Below are 13,689 nucleotides of genomic sequence, written 5' to 3'. Positions count from 1 at the left end.
TCATACTACAAGACACAGCAAGATTTGGTGCCATCTATGAAGCAGGAAACAAGTCCTCCCAGATGAGAAACTGGCTGACACCATGTTACTTAGATGCTACCGTCTGTGATGTCTTATTGTAACAACCCAGGTAGACCAAGCCACTCAGCATGTATAAGACACCACACATATACAACAGAAAACCCTCTGAACTGCTACAGCCTGGTGCCAGCTGTGGGTCCCAGGCTATAATGGGCACCTGGGGCTTCCCTCTTTGAATGCCTATCCATGCTTTACCTAACCTTGACTAGAACCTTGGCTTCCTGGAATTCTTCCTTTGCTGGCATAGCCCAGGGCTTCATTTCTGGGAGGACTCACTCATCCCGTCTCCTTTGAGCTGCTGTAGTTTCTGATCAACACTCCCTATGCGGCCTGGCAGTACTGCTGGGCACCTCAGGGTATGCCCTGGTTTTGAAAAATAATTCTGTTTGCTTGAATGTGACAGACAGACAGGAATGTGGCTCCCTATGACATTAGTCTCCAAAAACTCATGCTTTTGTGGCACCTCTTCTCTTGGAGTAGGGATGGGACCTATAATTGGCAACGGTAAGTGGCACACATGGTGACAGTTTGTCCTGCAGGACTCTGGCTTGTGAGTAGACACGCTCTAGGGACACTCCTTATCAACAGTTTGGGGAAGCTGGGGTGGCCAGGAATCATGGAACTTTCCAGAAGCCTCCAGTAGCTGGGAGTAGCCATCAGCTGGCAAGAAATCAGTTAGGGCTTAGTCTGTCCCACAGTTACAGGAAGTGGAATCAGCCAACACCTCAAATGGGATTGGAAGAGCCGGCATTGTCAAGTCTGCAGTCTCCAAGAAACAATGCCACCTCCCCACCAGGGACAGATGTGTCAGTTCCTGAGCAACGACCTCCTGGCCCAAAGAAACAGAACCATAACTTTGCTTCCCCCCCCAGTTATTATTATTGTGCATGTACATCGGGCGTGGGCACATGTACCACAGCGTGCAGCAGTCAGAGGACAACTGTATGACTGGGCTGTCTCTCCTCCTTTAGACAGATAGGTACCAGGGGCCAAATTCAGGTTGTACAGCAAACCTTTTACCCACTGAACCACTTCACCAGTGGCCTAGAGTTTGTTTTTTGAAATTGCCACATAGTATAGATGCCTATATTATGTGATACAATTACACTTCTTTGTTTGTTTGTTTGTTTGTTTGTTTTTGAGACAGGGTTTCCACATAGCCCTGGCTGTTTTAGAACTCACTGTGTACACCAGGCTGGCATCCAACACACAGAGATCTGCCTAACTCCACCTCCCAAATGCTTGAATTAAAGGCATGTGCTACCACAGCCCAGATAATTACACATTTTTATTTACTTATTTAATGGGTATGGGTGTTTTGCCTGCATGTATGTCTGTGCAGAATGTGCATGCAGTGCCTGCAGAATCCAGAAGAGGGCATCAGATTCCCTGGAACTGAAATTACAGATAGTTGTGAGCTGTGATATAGGTACTAGGAATCAAACCAGGGTCCCACGGAAGAACAACCAGTGCTCCTAGCCACTAAATATCTCTTCAGGCCCATAACTGCACATTTTAAAAAAGGCAGCCAGAGCTAATCTAGGTAAAACCTAACTCCAAATTGTCTTATGTCTAGAGTCCATGGCTGCATATGCAAGAGACTGCTGGCCTCTCTGACAGTTACAAAAGGAACTGAGACCTACCTATGGTCGCCTCATGTTCCTACATCCCCAGTACTTAGCAGATGGAGACAGGAGGAACGAGAGTTCAAGGTCATTCTAGATAACATATCAAGTTATAGGATAGCCTGGGCTACATGAGACTTCCTCAAAACCACACGCGCGCGCACGCGCGCGCGCACACACACACACACACACACACACACACACACACACGGTAACTGAGAAAACAGCAAGCCTGTTTTTGTGTGTGTACACATTTAGATGTGTATGAAAGCCATAGATTGACTCTGGGTATCTTCCTCTATCTCTCTACCTTATATTTAAAATCATGCTTGTGGTGATTTGAATAACGACCCCCACAGGTTCATATATTTGAATGCTTGGTCACCAGAAAGTGGTACTATTTGAAAAGTAGGAGGGGTGGCCTTTTGGAGTAGGTGTGATCTTGTTGGAGGAAGTGTGTCACTGAGGGTGGGCTTTGAGGTATCTTTCTCTCCTCCTGTTGCCTACAGATCCAGGTGTGGAACTCCCAGCTACCTCTCCAGCAACATGTCTGCCTGCATGCCACCATGCTCCCCCTTCATGGTATTGAACTAAAACTCTGAAATTGTAAGCAAGCACAATTAAATGTTTTCCTTTATAAGAGTTGTTGTGTTCATGGTGTCTCTTCACAGCAGTAGAACAGTGACTAAGACAGGATCTTTTAAAAATCATGTATTTATATGCATGTATATTTGTGGGTCTGTGCACACGTGCATGTTTGCAAGTTTGAACCTATGTGTGCATACAGAGGCCATCAGGTATTCTGTGGTACTCTCAACTGTTTTGAGGCAGGCAGGGTCTTTCCCTGAACTGCCCTGGAACTCACTCACTATGTAGACCAGGCTAGTTTTTAACTTACGGATATCCTCCTGCCTCAGCTCCTGCTGGGGTTGAAGGCACGTGCCACCGTGCCTGGCAGGGTTCTGGGATCTGAACTCTGGTCATCATGATTTTGTAGTGAGTATTCTTTGTTTTGTTTTGTTTTGTTTTGTTTTTTGTTTTTGTTTTTCGAGACAGAGTTTCTCTGTGGCTTTGGAGCCTGTCCTGGAACTAGCTCTTGTAGACCAGGCTGGCCTCGAACTCACAGAGATCCGTCTGCCTCTGCCTCTGCCTCCCGAGTGCTGGGATTAAAGGCGTGCGCCACCACCGCCCGGCTGTAGTGAGTATTCTTAACCACGAGCCCTTCTCTCAACTTTGTTATTATTATTATTATTATTATTATTATTATTATTATTATTATTATACTTTTTTGACAGCAAGTAGGTCTATGTATCCATGCAAGCTTGGCACCCTCAGAGATCAGAAGAGGGTGTTAGATCCCTGTGGAGATGGAGTTAAAGATGGTTGTGAGCCATATGTGGGTGCTAAGAATTGAACCCAGGTCCTCTTGAAGAGAATCTAGTACTCTTAACCACTCAGCAAATCTCTCTAGCCCTCACTTATTGTTGAGACAAGGTCTCTCACTGAACCTGGAGCTCACCGGTTTGACTAGCCCGGCTGGCTGTTCAGCAACCCCAGGGATCCTCCTTCCTCTGCCTCTCAGCACCGAGACTGCAGGTGCACACTACCACGTTTTGCTGTTTTCACATGAACTCTGAAGATTCAAACTCAGGTCCTTATGCCTATGTGGAAGCCAGTTTCCTTGTCCCTAAAGTGAAAATGAAACCATAATGTATCAAATTTATGCATGTTGTCTTATATCATATAGAATAAAATCATCACTTTTCATTAGAGTATTAAGTATTGCTAAGGGAAGTCTCCTTGAGGCAGTGTGAGTGATAAAGAGTCTCAAGCATTTGAACATTTGGTCACCAGTTAGTGGGGTGTTTTGGTAGGTGAAGGAGATGTGTCCTTGTAGGAAGAAGTGTGTTACTGGAGACCGACTTTGAGAGAGGTCTTTACTTCTTGCCTTTGGCAAGAAGTTCTCAGCTCCAGCCCACCAGGCCTGCTGCCTGCTGCCACCAATATGGACTATTTTTCCCTCTAGAACCATAAGCCCAAACAAACCCTTGCTTCTGTAAGTTGCCTTGGTCATGGTGTTTCAACAGAAAATGACTAACACACCCATGATGGTGGGAAAGGCCCCCTCTGAGTCTGTGGATGACAGTCCTAGCCGGAAACACGGCGGGCAAGGAAGGCATTCTCAGATCTGGAGCTGGGATGACTTCACTGTCTATGTGGCTAGACTTGGAACCACCTCCCAGGTACATGTTGTTATTTTAGGGTGTGCTACTTTTGTTTATGCTCTGGAACATTTGTTTAATGATGCAAAGATGTGTTTGATTAAATAAAATTCACCTGTGGTCAGGAGGTTGCGTCAGCAGCTAGCTAACAGGAAGTGGCAGGGAGGAGCCAGGTGGAGAAGGGATTTTAAGGAGGAGCTAAGAGAAGCACAGGGGCGGGGCTTCTGGAGAGAAGCGGAAAGGAGAGGAGGTGAGCTACTTGCTGTTCAACCTCTCTGAGGAGCAGAATTCCACCTCAAACCTTGCATCTTGAGTTCTTTAGAGGAACAGAGATTTAGTTAAGTTCCCTTCGTCGCTTTGAAAGAGTCGGTGCCTGAGGAAACAGAATTCCTTCAGGCTGCAGCCGGGGATTGAAAGGCAGCAACAGTTTAAAAAAAAGGACGACAGGTACACCTACACCACGTCTGCAAGGGTGTTTCCAGAGAAGGTATGCTGAAGAAGGAAGATCTTCCTGAATGTAGGGAAGACCACCCCATGGGCTGTGTCCCACACTGAATAGAAAAGGGAATGAGAGTTAAGCACTGTCCTATAGTCAAGGTTACTCTTGCTGTGCTAAATCACCATGACCAAAGCAACCTGGGGAGGAAAGCTTATTTAACTTACCCTTCCCAACACTGTTCACCGTGGAGGAAGCCAGGACAGGAACTCAGAGCAGGAACCTGCAGGCAGGAACTGACGCAGAGATCACACAGGGCTGCTACTTACTGACGTGCTCCCTATGGCTTGCTCAGTCTTCTTTCTTATAGAACCTAGTTCTTTAATAACCCAGTTCTCCCTGGGCAGTGGTGGTGCATGCCTTTAATCCAGCATTCTGGAAGTAGAGACAAGTGGATCTTTGTGAGTTCGAGGCCAACCTGGTCTACAGAGTGAGTTCCAGGACAGGCTCCAAAGCTACAAAGAAACCCTGTCTCAAAAAAACAAAACAAAACAAAACAAAACAGAACACAGTTCTTATAGAACCACCAGCTCAGGGATGACCCCACCTACAATGGACTAGGCCCTCCCCCATCGATTACTAATTTTAAATAAATGCTCTACAGACTTGGATATAGCTCGATCTTATAGAGGCATTTTTTTAATTGAGGTTCCCTCCTCTCTGATGACTTTAGCTTATGTCAAGACAACATAAAACCACCCAGCACAAGCCCCTATAGTCATCTCTGTTTCCCAATTGCTGATGCAATGGGACCATCTGCCTTATGCTCCTCCCACTGTCTTTCCTGCCATGGTGGGCTGTATCCTCAAGCTGGTAGGCGAAATAAGCCCTTACTCCTAGTTTAAGCTGCTTTTTGCTAATATGTGGTCATCGATACAAATCTACCCTTTCATGATCCAACAGTTACAACAAATTTGCCCTATGTGGCCTGCTGGTCCCATTGGAGAATGGTGATTTGGGGGAGTACAGTAGAGGTATTTAGTCCGCTTTGGTGGGAGGAGTCCATACAGCCTCATCTCTGGCACCACAGTTCATGACTTCAGAGCTGGAGAAAGGCTGTCTGTCATGCTGCCTGTTCTTCTGTCCTCCGTCATGAATGGATGCTGATGGCCTCAACCATCCATCATGCTGATGGCCTTGACAGTGCACCAACCATCACAGCTGCCTATCTGATGACAATATTACATGGAGGTGATCTGATTACCAGGAAGCCACAAGTGCTTTTGATACATTAGTAAACTTGCATGATTTGAAGGGTGGGAGATGAATTCCACCAGCATTCAGGGACTGGATGCTTCTGAGGGGACTTCAGTGCCCCACACCACGTCACACATCGGGCTTTCTTTGGTGAAAGACTTTTACACTTCACATCACCTATCTCAACGAAAGAGGCACAGTGATTGGCAAGTTTGCTCTTTAATGTTAAAAACAATATTTACCATATTAAAGCATGCTTCTCCAAGCCATTTGTGGAGTCTCCACTAAGGCTGCTGGTTTTGAATTTGGACCAGAGAGAAGGCTCTCTAAGAAGTTCAGGCTGTAGAAAGAACGAGCCTCTTTCTCTCACACTAGACCTCATGGGTTCCCAGATCCATCACCCCCAGTATCTGTGGTAAACAGGAATGGCTTGCCTGCCAGCCACTCTCCCTCTTGTTCCTGTTGGCGATGCATTTGTTGAGATATCAGATGGCAATGTGCGCAGAGGTAAACATGGGGATGGATGGGTTTGGGATCATCATGGCAATCTGCATCTCTATTGGGACTGATTTAAGACTAAATATATGATCCAGTTTCAGCTGAGGAAATGTGAGGGTAAATTTGATGGATAGAGTTGAGGAAAAATGGTCCTCATTATTTAAAATCAATGCATGAATTCTATCAAGGGGACAAGAAGACAAGATGTAAACTAAGATGAAAGATTTGCAGAAGACATACAGGACAGCTGAAATAAAGAACTCTCAAAATCCAACGATGAAAAATAAATGCTCTGTTTAAAAAGAGCAAAAAGGCTGAAACTAAACCAAGAAGATTTGGGATGGAAAAAAAAAAGCCTATAAAAAGATGTTCAACATAATGTGTAATTAGGAAATTGTGAATTAAAACAATGCAATGTCACGAGTACCTATTAAAGTGAGCAAGATCCACAACTGGATACAGCGGGGCATTGGGGAGGCAGAGGCAGGAGGATGGCAGCCAGTGTGAGGTCAACAGATCTACAAAGCAAGACCCTATCAAAATGGAAATGATAATAATAGTAATAAATCCAAAACAATGGCAACACCAAATGCTGACAAGAATGCGATGCAGCAGAGGCTCATGGGATGCAAAATGGAGCAGCCTCTTTGAAAGGCAGTCTGACAGTGTCTCACAAAACTCAGCATCACCTTATTATAGTAATTGTGTTCAAATGAGTTCAAACCTGCCCAGCGGTGCATAAAGACATTTGATTCATTATTTCCTGAACTTGCAAGCAACCAAGATGTCCTTCAGTGAGTAAAGGGACAGGTGAGCTGTGGTATACCACACTGGAATGTTATTCAGTGCTGAGACAAAACAGGCTACCATGCCACAGGATATAGGAAGGAATAAATACATAGAAGCAGAAGAAGCCAAACTGGAAGGTAAAGGCTGGGGCTGAAGAGATGGCTCAGCAGCAGTTAAGAGCACTGGCTGTTCTTCCAGAGGTCCCGAGTTCAATTCTCAGCAACCACATGGTGGCTCACAAGCATCTGTAATGAGATCTGGTGCTCTATTCTGGCATGCAGGCATATGTGGAGACAGAATACTGTATACATAAATACATTTTTAAAAAAAAGAAAAAGAAAGGTAAAGGCTATATTCTGGACTGGGGTGTAGCTCAGTGGTATTCTCAAGTACAAGGCTCTATGTACAATCTCAAGTGTGGAAATAAAGTAAGGAACCCCGGAAGCTATGTTTTGTATGATTCTATGTATATGATGCTCTAGAAAAGAAAAATGATGGACAGTTGCCGGAGCGTAAGAAGGGATGAGCAGGCACAACAGAGGATGTTGGGAGAATTAAACTACTCTGTATGGAGTTACCATGATGGATACAGGTCCTTAGACAGGTGCCAAAGCCCACTAGAGCAAACTCTGAAGTAGGTCACCCCCTTTGGATATCAGTGTAGCCTTGGTGATGACAGGAAACGCACCCTACCAATACGGGGCTGAGGGTGGGGGAGGTGATACAGGCATGAGTTGTGAATTAGGAATTCACTAGATTCTGAGCTTAATTTGATTGTGAACTCAATATCAAACTGAGTATGGTGACACACGCCTTTAATCCCAGCACTCGGAAAGCGAATCTGTGAGTTTTAGACCAGCCTTGTCTACAGAGTGAGTTCCAGGACAGCCAGGGCTATGTTTAAAAAAAAAAAAACCCGCCGGGTGGTGGTGGCGCACACCTTTAATCCCAGCACTCGGGAGGCAGAGGCAGGCGGATCTCTGAGTTCGAGGCCAGCCTGGTCTACAAGAGCTAGTTCCAGGACAGGCTCTAGAAACTACAGGGAAACCCTGTCTCGAAAAAACAAAACAAAACAAAAAAATCCAGAGGTAGTACATGAAAAAATGTGTAGGCCAGGCCTGGTAGCATACACCTGTAATTCCAATGCTGGGGAGGTTGAGGCAGGGGAATCTCAAGTTCCAGACAGCTACATAAAAGTATCTTGTCTTGGGGCTGGAGAGATGGCTCAGAGGTTAAGAGCATTGACTACTCTTCCAGAGGTCCTGAGTTCAAATCCCAGCAACCACATGGTGGCTCACAACCATCTGTAATGAGATCTGGTGCCCTCTTCTGGTCTGCAGGCATACACGGAGGCGGAATACTGTGTATATAATAAATAAATCTTTAAAAAAAAAGTATCTTGTCTTAAAATAATAATAATAATAATAATAATAATAATAATAATAATAATAATAATAATAATGAAAACAGTACAACAAAGAAATCAAAATCATGCTGCTTAGGAAGAAATGGAGTCCTGATTGAATCTTTCCCATAAAACTTCTTGGGTTTACGGGAGTCAATATTGCCAGTGTGCAGAGATGGTACAGCAGGACGATGAGCCAAATCCACTGAACCATTGACCAGGCCATTCCTGAAGCCTCCCTGCCTCTGGACCTCTGGCAGTGAGAGAGAACAAGTTTCTATTTGCTTATATCATTCGCTGGTTATTAGTTATTCCCCTAGTTGTGACACAATATCTGGCAAAAGCAACTTAAAGGAGAAAGGGTTTATTCTGGCTCCCAGTCTGATGGCCAAGTCCAGCACCGCAGGGAGTCCTGGTGATCAGAGCCTGAGGCAGGCGGCCATAGGTCTGCAGGCAGGAAGCAGAGAGCAACGAATTCTGGTACTCAGGCCACTTCCTCCTGTTTATGCTGTTCAAGACCCCCAGCCATATTTAGGGTGGGTCTTTCTTTTTTTAATTAATTTATTTATTATGTATACAGTGTCTGTCTGCATGTATGCCTGCCTGCCAGAAGAGGGCAGCAGATCTCATAGATGGTTGTGAGCCACCATGTGGTTGCTGGAAATTGAACTCAGGACCTCTGGAAGAGCAGCCAGTGCTCTTAACCTCTGAGCCATTTCTCCAGCCCCAAGGGTGGGTCTTTTAACCTCAATTAATGCACTGTTGCAGAATATTAGTTTAACATGTGTTACATTTGTTTATGCTGTGGAACATTTGTTTAATGAAGCAAAGATGTGCTGAATTCTTTTATGTTACATTTGTTTAACTCTGTAAAGCTGTGTTACTTTGCCTGTCTAAAACACCTGATTGGTCTAACACAGAGCTGAATGGACCAGTCAGTGGTGGAGCACGCCTTTAATCCCAGCACTCGGGAGGCAAAGGCAGGTGGATTTATGTGAGTTTGAGGCCAGCCTGGTCTACAGAGAGAGTTCCAGTTCCAAAGCTACACAAAGAAACCCTGTCTCAAAAAAAATTAGCTGAACAGTCAATAGCTAGGCAGGAAAGAATAAATACGAGAAATCTTGGCTCATGAGCAAAAGAGGGGCACAAGAAAAGGAAAAGGAGAGGAGGACACCAGGGGCTAGCCACCCATCCACCCATCCACCCATCCACCCAGCCACCCAGTCACCCAGCCGCCCAGCCACCCAGCCACTCAGTCACCCAGCCACCCAGCTACCCAGTCACCCAGCCACTCAGCCAGCCACAGAGTAAGAAAGAAAGATATATAGAATAAAGAAAGGTAAAAACCTAGAGGCAAAACATAGTTAAAGAGAAATGGGATAATTTAAATTAGAAAAACTGGCAAGAAACAAGCCAAGCCCGGGCATTTTATAAGTAAGAATAAGTCTCCATGTATTTGGGAGCTGGGTGGTGAGCCCCCCAAAAATAAAAAAACAAAACAACAAAACAAAAACCAATCTACTATCACTCTAGAAACTTATCTTCTGGACTCTGTCAAGCTGACCATCCTATAGCCACACACCTGGCATGTCATTTCCCTGTACTCGCCTGTCCCTGTCCACCACTTTCTACTCTGCACCTGCCCTCTGGGCCGAGGTGACAACCTGCTTCAACCACACCAGAAGCTCCTTTCCCTCTCTGGCTTCCAATTGGACTTAACTGATAAGGTTTGCCTACAAGAAACAGAGAGAAGTAAGTCCTGAAATGTTTCCTACCAGAGTCTGTCTTACTAGATATTCTCTTTCTTTCTCCCTCCCTCTCTCTCTTTTCCTCTCTTCCTTCCCCTTCCTCTTTCTCTTCCTTCCTTCACCATCTAAACGGCAGAAACTGAGTCCTTACCACTTGTTTTAAACACTTATTTTATTATTTTTAAATTGTGTGTGTCTTAGTTAGGGTTTCTATTGCTGTGAAGAGTCACCATGACCACAGCAGCTCTTACAAAGGAAAACATTTCATTAGAGCAGACTTAACAGTTTCAGAGGTTTAGTCCATTATCATGGTGGGAAGCATGGCGGCACACAGGCAGACATGGCGCAGGAGAGGTGGCTGAGAGGTCTACATCTGGATCTGTAGGCAGCAGGAAGAGACAGTGAACCACCTGGCCTGACTTGAGCTTCTGAAACCTCAAAGCCCATCCCTAGTGACACACTTCCTCCAACAAGGCCACGCCCACTCCAACAAGGCCACACCTCCTAATAATGTCGCTCCCTATGAGCCTGTGGGGCCATTTTCATCCAAATCACCGCAGTGTGTATGTGTACATGTGTGTCTGGATATGTGGCACACATGAATAGCATGTATAAGGCCCTAGGTTTGAGCCCAGGATAACACTAACATACAGACACACACAGACATGCAGAAACACACGTCTATACATGTTTATCCATTTTTGTTTTCATACCTTTTCTCTCTCAAAATAAGAGTATCTTTATTGTATTGAAATCCCAGGACTTACTTGAACAGAGACCTTGCATGTACAAGGTAAGCAAGCACCTACCACTCATCTGTACCCCATTTATTTTTCAAATATTTTCAGTCTAGGGACTAGGGATTTATTTCTAGGCTCAGTTCCCAGTACCATATAAGCTAGTGCTGCAAGCAAATCAGAAGTTCAGGGACACCCAGAATGGTGGCGCACCTCTGTAAACCCAGCACTGGGAAGGCAGAGGCAGGCGGATCTCTGTGAGTTCGAGACCAGCCTGGTCTACAGAGCAAGTTCCAGGACAGCCAAGGCTGTTACACAGGGAAACCCTGTTTTTCAAAAAACAACAAAAACCAAAACAAAACAATAACAACAAAAACTGAACAACAACCAGAAACGTCAGTCTGTGGCTGTTTGACGCTCTCAGCCTGTAGTGCTTCCTTTCATTGGTACAGTCACACCCATAATAAATTTCTTATCAAACATGTTATTACTTTGCAGCACTGGGGACCAAACCCCTCATGTCTTTCCTGCTAAGTCACACTTTACAACCAAGCTGTATCTCCAGCCTCAATCGTTCCCATTTTAAAGACAAGAAAACTGAGGGACAGAAAGGTCCAATCACTGGTCTAGGGAGAATAAGTAGAAACCCTTTCCTAGACTTTCCTCAGCACCAAGTTGAAGCAATTGGAGCAGGAAACAAAAGGGCAAATATGTGCCCGTACTCTCTTATGCAAATACCCCTCCCAGGTCCTGAACTGACTGGAAAAAGTAGATGAAAGCCCCGCAACCAAAAATAATAAAAAGTAGAGTTGCCCAATATGTCTGAATGCTACCATCAGCCCTAATGAAGCCACTGAGGACAGCCTGGCTGGGAACTGAAGGCTGCTGGAAAATGAGAGTCTGGTACACAATAAATCAAAGTCATAAGAACAAACAAAGGGGAGGAGGTGAAAATTTGTAATAATAATAATAAAAATTTAAAAAACAAAAAACAAACAAAGGTCCATCTTTTACTTTAAATTTTCATAGTTTGTTCCTCTCCAATTGTTGGCATCTGTTTTGATGTTATCCCTAAAAAGATGCTATCTATTTTAATTGCTGAGTTTTTTTTTTTCATACTCTACTAAGTTTGCGACCCAAAGTTCTTCATTTATCTCAATTTTTATTATATTCTATTGATTATTTATGCACTGTGCATGTGTGTGTATGTCTCCATGCTAATGTCTAGGATGTGTGTGGAGGTCAGAGGACAACATGCAGGAGTCAGTTTTCTCCTGTCATGTTGGTTCTGGGGGTCAAACTCGGGTTCTCAAGCTTGCTGGCAAGTGTCTGAACCATCTCTCCAGCCCCATTCCTACCACCTTGATCTGGGCCCTGGATGAAACCAAGTCTTTGGCTGAATGACACGAGGGGCACTCCTCAGTGACAACCTCCTCTAAACAGGGACCCATAAAGCTATGGTATGGTGAACTACATATGTAATCCAGCGCCTAGAAGGCTGAAGCCAGAGAACCTGGAATTTGAGGCCTGGCTGAGCCACAGAGACCCTGGCTCAAAACAAAGAAACAAGGTCCTTTTTTGTTGTAGTTACCATTTCCTGCACCGTTCTGGTGAGGTTTCTCATGGCCCACATGACTAGGGAGTGCCCTGTCTTCTCCTCAGAAATACTGAATCATAAAACTGTGGCACTGGAAATGGTTCCATTGTGTCGTGAGCACCCGTCCATGCCTGCGAAACTGTTTGGAGACAGCCGGTGTCCTCCACCCAGCCTTAGCCACACCCGACCCACAAGTCACAAGTTCCTGATTCCTGCCGTGTGTACCCATCTGAGCTGGTGGCAAGAGAATTGCCAGGTCCTTTAACCATGGATGTGCTAAGAGTCTGACTCTCGTGGAGCTTAGAGTGGGTGAGAGGAGTCTGTGTCTGAAGGACGGCTTCTGGTTTAAAAGCCTGCAGTCCCCTCCTCAGTCACAGTTGGATGAGACTTTACAGCAACAGCAACAGTTAGAGTGGAATGAACACTGCCCGCTAATTGCTCTTGCGTGATCTTGCTCTTGAATCTCTCTCTCTATTATCTCTATCTCTATCTCTCTTTATCTCCCCAGGACTTCAAGAAAAGCGGAGAAAACACCCTTAAGAACATGCTTTTGTTGCTTTCATGCAGAGGGACAACAAAGATCTATATAGACTGGGATGTGGAGGGATAGAAACCAAATTCCCCTTCGCCTTGCAAAAAGGATCCCACAATCCCAGCCAGGACAACATTTTTTCAAGGTTGTTTTGTTTGTTTTTAGGGTATGGGTGTTTTGTTTGAGTTTATGTGCACCAGGTGTGTGCTTGGTACCCTCAGGGTCAGAGAAAGGCACCAGATCCTCCTGCAGATGGTTGTGAGCTGCCACGCAGATGCTGGGACTTGAACCCAGGCCTTCAGCAAAAGTGGCCAGAGCTCTTAACCACTGAGTCATCTCTCCAGCCTCCTTTATCTCCTCCCCACCTGGAACTTTGACAGAAGAGAAACTTAACTTAGAATGTCAGCTTTGAAGTGAGAAATGTCAGGAAACCTTGCTGCCACCATTTGCTGCCCCAGCATCCTTCCTGACCTTTCTGGATAAGAGCATAAACAACCCTCCAATGAAGGAAACAAGCATTTCTCCAGAGTAACAGACAGACAAATAAGAGTTGGGCACAAAGGAGCTCAGTAGTAGAGCACTTGCCTAGCAGGCCGAGGACCAGATGTCCAGGGCTGAAGAGGGAGAGAAAGAGCCCCATGGGTCCCCTGAAACTATTTCTGCCCTTCCAACCCAACTTGCAAGATGCAACTGGTGAGACCTTCTAAAAATGCAAATTTAAGACCAGGAGGAAATGAGCTAACACTTGTAGAGTACTGACTG

The sequence above is a fragment of the Arvicola amphibius genome, chromosome 1, assembly GCF_903992535.2.
Source record: "Arvicola amphibius chromosome 1, mArvAmp1.2, whole genome shotgun sequence".
Classification (NCBI taxonomy): Eukaryota; Metazoa; Chordata; class Mammalia; order Rodentia; family Cricetidae; genus Arvicola; species Arvicola amphibius.
Note: the sequence above shows the minus strand (reverse complement) of the source record.